At 45.4% G+C, this 12,377-nt stretch overlaps 1 pseudogene; it reads right to left on the bottom strand.

Annotated features, from left to right (window-relative positions):
- Nucleotides 1-620: 620 nt before the first annotated feature.
- LOC143273777 (large ribosomal subunit protein uL16-like) lies at nt 621-1,829 on the bottom strand (annotated as a pseudogene).
- Between the last annotated feature and the right edge of the window lie 10,548 nt (nt 1,830-12,377).

Here is a 12,377-nt window from a genome sequence, read left to right on the forward strand (position 1 = left end):
TCCCATTAGACTGTTTCCACAGATAATGCAGAAAACAATACCAGTAAGACTGAGTTCCTGCCAGCTCTTGCCACAATAGACTGCTCTGAGGAAAGCCAGTTACCAGTGGTCATCCAGCTTTGCTCTGAGGGAGTCTGAAGCCCCCGGAGTCTCTGCTAATGCTGCCTCAGGCCTAAACGGAATGGCAACAAAGTGAGGGTTCAAAGATTGAACGGTTAAAAACAAAATCCCTTCACAGCCCACATGGCATTTGCAGCCGGACACGGAGATGGTTGTATAGAAGGGCTTCAGATTCAGCACATCTCAAGAAGTTCATCTTAGATCCTGGAAACCTGACTAGGGGCCGGGAAAGAATGAAGAAAGGACAGATATGGGGATAGAAAAAGCTGGGATGAGGCGGGGTGTGCACACTGTGATGGACAGGCACCTACTACTGTCTTAACTCGGAACCTCGGTGTGTGCTTCATTTATTTATTTATCTATTTATCTATTTGCTTATTCATTCATTCATTTATTTATTATTCATTATTTATTTATTATTCATTTATTTATTATTCATTTATTTATTTATAAGTAGACTGGATGTGAGACTTACTGCTGCACATGATTTGGTAGGGTACAGGAGAACACTGTAGAAGCCCCCAGGAGTGCAGGGCTCACCACTTGTCCAAGGGGCCACGATTGGGGATATACTTGACCCCACAGCCATCAGGAGTGAGCCACTTCAAATCCATCTGCATTAAACTTGGTGAGGCCCCATTTCTTTGAGATGTGGATCTGCTGGCTGTCAGGGAACTTGAACTTGGCTCTACGAAGAGCCTCAATCCCATGTTCCTTATTCTGCAGCTTGGTGCGGATGGACACGATGACCTGGCCACTGTGAACCCTGGCCACCGTGCCCTGGGGCTTCCTAAAGGCACCACTCATACTTATCTGGAGCCTGTCGGCCCCAGCACAGGACAACATCTTGTTGATTCGGATGACACGGAAGGGTGGAGCCTCACTCCAACATGAAAGCCATCCTTGCCACAACTCTTTATCATGTATTTGTTGGCACAAATGCGGGCAGCCTCCAGAGCTTCAGAAGAGAGCTGCTCTTATTCATCTGACACCATGTGGCCACAAAGTGGGAATTCATCAACTTTTGCCGCCTTCTGTCCAAGCCAAAGATGCGGACTTTAGCCTCAGGAACACCTCGGCAGAAGCGAGACTTTGAGTACGTACCGCTTGTTCTTGCAATACCGGTAACACGGGGGCGGGTGGCGATCCATGATGAAAAGAAGATCGTTGGTGGCGCGCTGGAGAAAAAGAGCCTCGGTGTGTTTATTCTGTACAGCATGGGTGAGGTTGGCATCGCAAGTCTCTAACAGCGAGCTGATTCAGGCTGTAAACATCCAGAAGAAGGAAGCTTGCAGCTGCTAGTTTTTGTACACACTGGGCATCTCCTACTTGGATCAGAGGGAAAGGCTTTGCCAGGTGCCCATGGGTCTGAGGCTCTGTCCTTGTCATGGCTGTGCCAATGTTAACAATTCGCATTCACTCAGGACTTCACTTACTCAGAGTTTCTTCCCTTCCCTACAAAGAAGGGGTACCTACAGGGATCAGAAAAGAAAGCCACCACGGCTGGCAGAGGGAAGCATACTCCTTCCTGGTGTTTCTTAAAGTTGAATAAAAGGAAAAAAATCAGTCTGCAAGAGAAAAGATGTGTGGGAAATTGTCAACCCACCCTGTGGCCAGTGAGACTGATTTCCTGGGGATCAAAGTCTATTCCAAAGACCTGTGTAGGGTACTAGGAGACTCCAAGAGTTTGAGCTCAAGGGTAGTGCAAATACAGCATTTCTCCCTTTTATTACTAAAGCAAGCAACACATGAGGTGACATTTGAGGTTAGCTTAAGCAAATACAAGTGCACAGAGGGCACACCTGGTGTTACCTCTTATCATCTTTGGTCACCGTGAAAAGAGCCAAGAATATTCCTCCCAGACCTTGACCTTTTCCACAGGGATAATGTGGACATGCCAGGGCATTCCCTTCACGTTCTTTCAAGTGTGTTCATTTATCATAGTTTATGCAATTCTTTCTAGAAGGCCACCCTGTGGGAAGAACATTCAGCACTGTGCCCCATCCATAGTTCACAGTAAGTTCACAGCTTTCTTACACAGGCTCCCACAGGAAATAATTTCATTTACAGGAGTAGTACAGAAAATTCAAGAATTATTTCAGACTTCATAAGCTTGCTATATATGTTAGATTTCCATTTCAGTGACAGATACCTGAGCAAAACAACTTAAAATGAAGAAAGATTTATTTCATTCCATGATTCGGAGGTTTGAGCCATGGCTCACTGGCTCTATTGCTATGGGCCTGAGTCCAGAGTGAACGTCACAGTGGTGAGCATACGGTGGGATAAAGGAGCTTATGTCATGATACACAAGAGGCAGGAAAAAGAAAGACAGACAGACGGAAAGAAAGAGAGAGAGAGAGAGAGAGAGAGAGAGAGAGAGAGAGAGAGAGAGAGAGAGAAGAAAGAAAGAAAGAAAGAAAGAAAGAAAGAAAGAAAGAAAGAAAGAAAGAAAGAAAGAAAGAAAGAAAGAAAGAAAGAAAGAAAGAAAGGGTCTGAAATATGGTACATCTTTCCTGGGTATGCCCTCAGCAACCCACTTTCCTCCAATCAAACCCCACCTCCCAATAATACCATGTTATGACTCCACCAAAAGTTTAATCCATTGGTTGGGTCAGAGATCCCAGGATCCAGTCACCTCTCACAGGAGTCACCAGTTGGAAAGGATCCATCCATGAGCCTTCAAGACAAACACATCCTAACCAAACTACAGCAGTGCATTTTTTAATGTGGGTGAGCTGTTTAAATTGGAGTTGTCTCTTGGAACCTTGACACACATGAACATGTAATTCTCTGTGGATGGAAGCGGATCAAATGAGGCTTCACATACCAAGAATGTCACCCGTAATTGTTCCTTATGAAGAACTGGATCTGTGTCCCTCACTCAGGACACAGAATCAGAAGAAAACAAAGTGCAAAGTCAGCCTAGGTTAGCAAGACTCCATGGGGAGGGGTGGGGGAACTAAATTTGATTTGAACCTTAGTCTTATATAGACTAGCAATGAAACTAAGTATTTGCCCAGGTCGCATGATGTTTTAGTGGTGGAGAAAGAAAGCTGGCAAAAAAAAAAAAGAAAAGAAGAGAAAAGAAAAGAAAAGAAAAGAAAAGAAAAGAAAAGAAAAGAAATAAAGTAAGATTTACATTTTTCATAGCTAAAATTTCATCACATGTCACTCATCTTTACCATAGTCCGGAGCTGCATGGTGACACAGATCCTGTCGGGTTTCAAGAATGTTGACCTTTGTTTCAAGTTTCAGTCCTTGTGTGACTGACATATATGAACATATAGATGTTTGTCATATACTTTGGAAAGTCGAGGTTTCATAACACCATGTCCTGCCAATTTAAAGGTTCACTGTAGACCTGAACTCTGAGTACCATGCAAGATTTCAGGTTCATGCTATAATTTTTAATGTTTTATGGGAATCTTTTGGATTGAAGATTTGGCTGCAGGCTGCTTGATTTGAATGACTTTTTTTTTTCTTCTTGCAAACTGAGATCTGGGAGCTTGATACAAAATCTTATAATGTACTGTTGAATTAATAAAATACCAACAGAATTACATTACAGCAAGTTCAACCCACTTTTACCATGGGTCTTGTCCCATGAAAGTAGTAACGTTTTAAAGTAAACAGCAACCTGGTACCCCAAGATAACTCAAAGTAAGTTGTTTATAAAGGTTATTTTAAGGGGGCAGGAAGTAAAAATCATTTTTACCTTTGGTATGTGATTAGATTCGATCACAAGGTTGTAGTTAAGAAACATAGTGGATACAAGTCCTTGGTCACATAAAACATCTATTGTCTAATAAGCTGCAATTGTAACTGGTTTCCTGTTTCAGCTCATCCATCTGAGGCTACCTGGACCTCTCTCCTCTACAAAGTACCTCCACAATGCCAGCAGTGACCTCCTGGCTGTAAGCCATACAGAAATGTGTTAGTTGCATTATTAGATCCTGCTCGACATGATTGGCATCCCCTCCATGGTCACTCAGACCATGTCCACCCATTTCTTGAAAATCTTTAGCAGCTATCCATCCCTGGGTAAGGTTCGAAATCCCTAACAGAAGGTGGGTAAGGTCCTTATCGACTGGCCTCCGACTCTCTTCTCAATTCTCACTTCTTTGGCCTTAACCCTAGGTCTGCCTCTTCCTGGTTCTCCAAACCCTGATCAACGTGAGCCACTGGAACTGCCACATGCTCCTTCTCCCTCTTCCATGCCTCGCGCCTACTCACCCTGCAGTCTCATCCTCGGCATGGCTGGGATTATTAACCTTGTCTATCTTGGTTGGAATGAGAGATCCAAAGTCAGGAAACCACACTCTGGATTGGCCTGTGAGGACATTTGGGAAAGACCTGCCCTGAATGTGGGCCTCACCAGCACATAAGCTGGGGGGGGTCAGACAGAGGAAAGGGGGAAAATAGAGAAAGCACCCAAGCATAGGAATCATGTTTCTCTGCTTCTTGGCTGTCCTGATGTGACCTGTTCTGCTCTGCCATATCCTTCCCTGTACCATAGACCCACAGCTCTGAAGCTGTGAGCCACAATAAAGCCTTCCTCCATCCTTCAGTCTAACTAAAACTGTTGTCCTCACCTCAGCAACTGACCTGTCTACACAGGATTTCCCACCTCCACAGACCAGTGAGACTTGAGACTAATTCTGAACAAGAGAGATTTCTAGTGCAGTTCTTGGCACGGTGTGATTCTTTCCTAAGTATCACCCAGAGGCTGGAGATGCAGCTCTGTGGGTACAGTGCTTGCCTGGCCTGCATAAAAACCTGGCTCAATCCCAGAACTGCATGAACTGGATGTGGTGACAAGCACATACAATCCCAGTGCTTGGGAAGCAGAGGCCAGAGCAGTTCCAGGTCAAGTGGGCTACAAATAAGTTTTAGGACGTGCAGATGGATTTTGCCTCAAAAAATGCCAGAAATAATAAACTATTACTCAGATTAAGATTACATTTGTTAAAGACCTACTTGAGGTGCATGCTTTACAGAACAGTATGTGGCTGAAGCCTCATGAAACAAGGAACCTAGGTGTGATCAAATGTTATGCATGATCAGAAAACGCACTAGTAAATAGCAAGATTACCTCATCCCCGCTGGTGAGACCTGTGGTTTCCCACCATCCTGGTAAGGAGCAACCTCAACCGCTGATAGCCACAGGCACGCTGACTCAAAGTCAGGATGGATAGACAAAGAAGTGCCTGGAGTTCAAGCATGGCCTAGACGCTGTTCTACAGCCCCACACTGACCACGCCCTGTTCAGCTGAAAAGTGCATCGCCTCATGGCAGGCAATTTCATCCTAGTCCAGACATCTTGGAGTGTCCCGACATAAACCTAGAGGGCACAGGCCAGTCACTCTAAAAAGGCCTCTTTAGACAATCAAGAAAGGTTGTCGACTCAAGAGGTAATGCAGCTGCTGCCAGCATAACCCAGCATGCTATTTTGCAGCAAACTGATTTTTCAGTAAGTAGAAAGAGTATGTTTCTGACAATAATGATGAAAACATGGTAGATTAAGTACATAACCCAGCAGTATAGTGGAGTATCAAGTGCTCTCCATTGTCCATAGCTGTGCTGGGGGGACACGATAGGCTTGCAGTCATCAGCACAAGTGTGCGAGTGACACGTGGTCCTCCGCTGTTAAGATGGTGGAAACGTCACTTGACAACAGGAACCTTGCAGTTCTAGGCTGGGATTGCCACCTGTGTGTGTGGTCTGCGGTTGGATGAACTGTCATTGTACAGCACTGGGATGACACCGTATGATATTGGGACATCTTGACATCTTTCTTTTTTTTTTTTTTTTGCTTTCAAACTGTATGGCCGTGGCAGGCTTCTTGCTAACTGTTCTTATAGCTTAAATTAATCCATTTCCATAAATCTATACCTTGCCACGTGGCTCGAGGCTTACCGGCATCTTTACATGCTGCTTGTCCTGGCGGCGGCTGGCAGTGACTCCTTCTGCCTTCCTGTTCTTTCTTTTCTCCTCTCTGTTAGTCCCGCCTATACTTCCTGCCTAGCCACTGCCAATCAGTGTTTTATTTATTGACCAATCAGAGCAACACATTTGCCATACAGAACATCCCACAGCACTTTCCCCTCCCCCCCTTTTTTTTTCAAAAACGAAGGTTTTAACCTTAACAAAGTAAAATTACATATAATTTGGGAATTTGGGCGTAACTTCTCTTACTACTTCCTGCTGGAGGGGGGCGCTGTATCTTATGAGGACACAAAGAAAATTTTAGGATTATGGAATAGTCCATGAGGCTGTATTGTCTGAGCCAGTTGCCTTCAAACCATTCTGGATGTTGGATCATCTGGGCCATGGTGTCATCAGAGACCTTTCAGGGGGTCTTGGCTGATCAAACCTGGTGTATCTTAATCTGGAACAAATCCATAGCCTCTGGCTTTCTTGCCACATGGCTCGTGGCTTACCTGCATCTTCACATGCTGCTTGTCATGGCGGCAGCTGGCAGTGACTCCTGGGACATCTTTTAAAAAAAAAGTTTTCTGGCTAGAGAGAGGCTTCTTTCGGAATAGGCCAAGCAGTATGGTTCAAAGGTATCTGCAGATGTGTAAACGAACCAGTCCAGAACAGTATCTCCCCGGTCCTCATATGTCAGGAAGCAGGAGTCCTCTGCCCTAACCATCCCAGAACAAGAGCCAGGACAACCAAAGACATGCCTAAACTTAGCGCCCACAGAAATGACTGAAACAACCAAACCCACACTGTCTGCCTGCTGTGTCTTGTCTTTCTTGCAGAAAGGTAAAGGTTCTGACCCAGACCTCTACTCTTCCCTGTCTCTGGCATCCTGACATCCTGGTGTCTTTTCCTCACGGCCCCAGGGTGGCATGCCATGACCTCTTCCCCTAACACCTGTAAAACAGACTGCTTTCCCGAGTTCCTCCTGTGCCTTCTCTCACACCACCACCAGACTGACCCGCTCAAGAAAGATACAAAGCTAACCCTGAAGTCTAAGGGAAGCTTCCACCAAATGCCAGAAGCCGGAGAGGGCCACCCTCGACTTAAAATAAAACAAGCTGTAGCTGTCCCCACGTTAGAGACCGGAGTGCTGAAGGTGTGTCAAGTTACACAGCGTTCTACCAGAAGAGTTCACAGAGCCAGGAAGCGGTAAAAATGAGAGCGACAGGCTTGGCACTAAAGTTTGACTGTCAGCTGGAGAGGATCAAGAATCACCAAGGAGGGGCAAGAGAGACGGTGCTGTGGTTAAGAGCACTTGCTCTTCCGGCAGGTTAGATGTGTGTGCTCAGTTCTCAGCATAGACATCAGGTGGCTTACCACCACCTGTAACTCCAGCTGCAGGGGATCCAATACCTCCGTGAGCCCCCAAGAACAGACATGTGCATACACACACAGAGACACAAGTATATGCACATTAATAAAAATAAAAATATTATTATTATTATTATTATTATTATTATTATAGAGATTACCTGGGAGACAAACCACAGGCCATGTCTATGAGGGAATACCTAGACTGGGCTAATGAAGGTAGAAAGACTCATCTCGGGTGTGTGCAGCACCATTCTTGGACCATGACTCCTAACAGAGTACAGTGGAGAAAGCTGAGCACCCTCATTCATCTCTCCCTTTTCGAGGACACAATGTCACAAGCCGCTGCCTAATGTTCCCGACACCAGCCCAGCCCGGTGCCCAGGCTCAGATATTTAAATACTTGGTCCCCAGTTGAGTTGTTTGGGAAGGCTGGGGAGATGCCATCTTGCTGAGGGACATATGTCAGAGGGTGGTGGCGGTGCTTGGAGGGGGTGGTGCTACTTCCAGTTTGCTCTCTGCTTTGAGCTCCTGTTCAAAGATGTGAGCTCTCAGTTTCGGGTTCCTGCTGCCATGCCTCCCCACCATGACAGATTCTCATCCCTCTGGAACCATAAGCCTGTAGCAGGAATCTTAAAAGGCCCTACTAATAAAAACAAACCTGAAGCCAGGTATTGGGGTGAATGCTGGAAGATCAGAGAAGCAGAACAGACCACAGCCACCTCACCTAGTCAATTCCTCAGCTAATCCTATTTCCTCAGACTGGAAGCCTCTGAGTCCTCATCCAAATGGGTCTCAGCTGAACTGTGCTGCTCAAAAGCTTAAAAGCTTCACCAGGTTATAGTTCCTCGTTCTCACGCCTTAAATACCTTTCTGTTTCTTGCCATCACTTCCTGGGATTAAAGGCTCTTGTTACCATGCCTAGCTGTTTCCAGTGTGGTTTTGAACTCACAGAGATCCAGGCGGATCTCTGCCTCTGGAATGCTAGGATTAAAGGTGTGTGTGCCACAATTTTCTGGCCTCTATGTCTGTCTAGTGGCTGTTCTGTTCTCTGACCCAGATAAATTTATTAGGGTGCACAATATATTGGGGAACACAATACCACCACATAAGCCCAATAAACTCTTCCCTCTATGTTGCCTGGATCATGGTGCCTTATCACAGCAGCAGTTGCTTTTTCGGGTATTTTTGTCACAGCATCAAGAAAGTTAACTGATGCAGCCCAAGAGCAAACGCAGCACTTCTGTTTGAAACTTCCACGTGAATTGACGAGATGATGTCAGTGTAGAGCGCAGTGGCTGGCGGCCGCTGATGAAGCCAGTGTGATGGTCTGTGGTTTGAAATCCCACTCTCTGAAAACGTCTCAGCCTCTGCTGGGAATGGCGTTCAGCACACCTGTGTTCCCCACTATAAGGTTTCTCCTGACATCGTATGAGGATGTACACGTCCCAATATGAGGATGGAGTTAGAATGGGAAGACAAGTGGTTGGTTCTGCCACCACACCTCTGAAACAGGACCTCCTATCCACAGGCTCATCTTTTACCTAGACATACAGGTAGCCAATCATGCCCCTAGTAGAACTCTTATTGATTTCTAAAATCTAGACCTCACAGAAAGTATGTGTCTCTGAATAAAACACATTTTGGTTAGTATTCTTGTTTGTTTGTGTGTTTGTTTGTTTGTGTGTTTGTTTGTTTGTTTGTTTGTTTGTTTGTTTGTTTGTTTGTTTGAGGCAGGGTTTCTCTGTGTAGTTTTGGTGCCTGTCCTGGATCTTGCTCTGTAGACCAGGCTGGCCTTGAACTCACAGAGATCTGCCTGGCTCTGCCGCCCCAGTGCTGGGGTTAAAGGTGTGCACCACCACCACCCAGCTTTTGGTTGGTATTCTTGATAGCAAAATGAACACCTGTACATATGTTCTCAGAACTCACTGCCACTTCTTGGAAAACGATCTCAGTTCCTTTTTGAATAATTGCTAGGGCACAAGAATTGTGTTGAAAGTGCTGCAGCACAGCTGGGCAGCTGTGCACTGTCGCTGAGCAGCCACAGTTACTGCATTCAAAGCAAGGGTCTAGCATCTGTAGCAATTTTTGATGACCGAGAAATGATCACTGAGCCAGTTTGGCTCTGAACATGTAGCAAAGCATAGAAAAGAGCTATAAACTCTAAAGTGTTGTGGAAGAACAACATATTCTTTTCTTTTTTTTTTTTTTTTTTTTTTTTTTGGTTTTTTGAGACAGGGTTTCTCTGTGTAGTTTTGTGCCTTTCCTGGAACTCACTTGGTAGCCCAGGCTGGCCTCCAACTCACAGAGATCCGCCTGGCTCTGCCTCCCAAGTGCTGGGATTAAAGGTGTGCTCCACCACCGCCCGGCAAGAACAACATATTCTAAGAGGCTGAAAAGAAGATAGCCATTGCAGGGTATGGTGGTGCCTGTCTTTAGTCTCCACACTGAGGAGGCAGAGGCTGGGAGCGCTCCGTGATTTTGAGGCAAGCCTGGTCAACACAATGAGTTCCAGGCCAGCCAAGGCTACATAGTGAAGTCCTATCTGAAAAAAAGAAAAAGAAAAGAAAAGAAAGGAAAGGAAAGGAGAGAGGGAGGGAGGGAGGGAGGGAGGGAGGGAGGGAGGGAGGGAGGAAGGAAGGAAGGAAGGAAGGAAGGAAGGAAGGAAGGAAGGAAGGAAGGAAGGAAGGAAGGAAGGAAGGACACACAACAGGGTATAGCCATGAAAAAATGAGTTTAGTGAGACAGAACCCCAGAGATGTCCCAGGGACCACACGCAAACACTGAGTGTGCTCTGTGTGGAGGGAGTCCAAAGCAATATGTGAATGTGTGATTTCTGTCATGGAAAAGCTGGCCAAGTTAGTATCCCACAGCCTGACATGTTTCCTCATATCCCTATCTGTAATCTTAGAAGCACCAGGCTTTTTCCTGCAAAGGCTGACACACTCCAGTGCTTATATTAAGACTTATATTTTCAACAGTTTGCATCAATGCCTGCCAGAACTACACTGTCATAACCTCAACACCCATTAAGCTAGATTGCTTCGACCCAGTGTCTCGATGAACCATGTTTATAAATAGACAGACAACACAGTAAGAGAACCAGCCTTCCCTCGAAGGCTCGGTCTGCTTTCTGTTGCTATAACTGAATGTCTAAGACTGGGTCGTTTGTAAAGATTTATTAGCTCACGGTTCTGGAGGCTGGGGAAGCCAAGCGCATGGTACCGGCACATGCTCAGCGTTTAGTAAAGGCTTCCGGCTGGGTTCAGACATGGGGGAAGACAAAACAAACCTGGCAAAGCTCGCTCTGTAAGAAAGCCACCACTCTGACCACAGTCAAAACAACCTTAATGGTTTGCTCACCCTGATAGGATGCTGTCCCTTGACATCACTGTCCAGGTGACCAAGTTTCCCACACATGGATTTGACATACTCAAACTTCAGCACCTTGCTAAGTTTAGAAAACCTTAAAGAAGTTTCCAGAACAGAAGGCAAGTATTTCTACTCTTTAAATCCCAATATCTCCACAGTTCCAACAGTATTCTTTAGGCCAGAGCATTTATTGCAACCTGAACCCACATCCTTATTGCCAGCTACAGTCTACAGCAGCAAGGCTAGTACTGATCAAAGGGACATTGCCTGTAGAATCAGTAACCTCCCTTTTACTTATGAATGAGAGCTCTTTGGAGAAACCATTTACTTCAACCAAAGGCAGCTGAAGACCAAAACCCAAACAGGTCAAATTATACTTTGACCCTTTTTCTCCTAAGCATTTGAGTCTTTTCTGTTGGAGTTCTCTCCAGCCCCAGAAAGAATTCTAACAGAAAAGCAGCAGCTGTAGGCACATATAAGAAAAAGTTGTGTCCTTGCATGGTTTGGAGGCACATTCCTATAATCCCATAGTCTGGGAGGCCAAGAGGATAGCAAATTCTGGACCATGTTGGTCTACATACTGAGACTAAGACCAAAAAAAAGCCAACAGTGGTGGCACACACCTTTAATCCCAGCACTCAGGAAGCAGAGGAAGGTGGATCTCTGTGAGTTTGAGGCCAGCCTGGTCTACAAAGCTAGTTCCAGGACAGCCAGGGCTACCCCAGAGAAACCCTGTCTCAAACAAATATACAAAAAAAAAAATAGGCTCTAAAAGACAGAACAAGAGAGTGGGCATTTATTGAACAATACCCAGAGAATGCTTCCTTCCCCCTCTGGTCAAGGCAAAAGTGAGATCAGCTGCCAGAAAAGAAAGAGTCTACTAAACATTAGAGAGTCCACCACAGAAATGCTAGATGTCAAAGTGGTAGTGACCTGAAAGGTGGCAAATCTGAGGAGGGGCACTGGACAACTGTCCAGGGTTGTGGAATAGTGCCTGCTTTGACCAAAGCCATGTTTACATGTGTGGCTGCCCATATGCAAAAAGTCACAAACTGTTTGCTTAATTAAGGTCTGAGCATATCCCCTGCATCTAACCCAGACCTCAAGAGGCAAACTAAAGGGAGAAGGGTCATACGCACACGAAACCTTCTTCCAAATCTGATAGATTCAGAAGACAGAGCATAGGATCAATGAAAAACAGAAAGACTGTGGTATCGAAGCTGACTCATCTCCTCCTCCCTGATACCCCAGAGAAGAAGAAGCAACTCAAAAAAAGAGAGTGAGGAAGCCAAGATGTAGTCAAAAGAAACAATCCAAATACTCACCCTCAACCACATGCATGACAACATACATCACCCCAAAGAAAATACACCTGAAAAGTCATTGCCCTGTGGCTTTAAATCCCTTGGCTGACAACCAGACATTTGAGCATACACCTGACAAGTCCAGAGGGCCGATAGCCCTTGGGTAATCATCTCTGACACAGTTTCACAACCTTAGTGCCGTAAACCAGCTGCGTAGATTTATCACCGGGAATGGGCCAAATGACATTCCTTTTAGTAGTGGTCTTACTGAAAAAAGTA

This window comes from Peromyscus maniculatus, chromosome 6, assembly GCF_049852395.1.
Source record: "Peromyscus maniculatus bairdii isolate BWxNUB_F1_BW_parent chromosome 6, HU_Pman_BW_mat_3.1, whole genome shotgun sequence".
NCBI classification, from domain to species: Eukaryota; Metazoa; Chordata; class Mammalia; order Rodentia; family Cricetidae; genus Peromyscus; species Peromyscus maniculatus.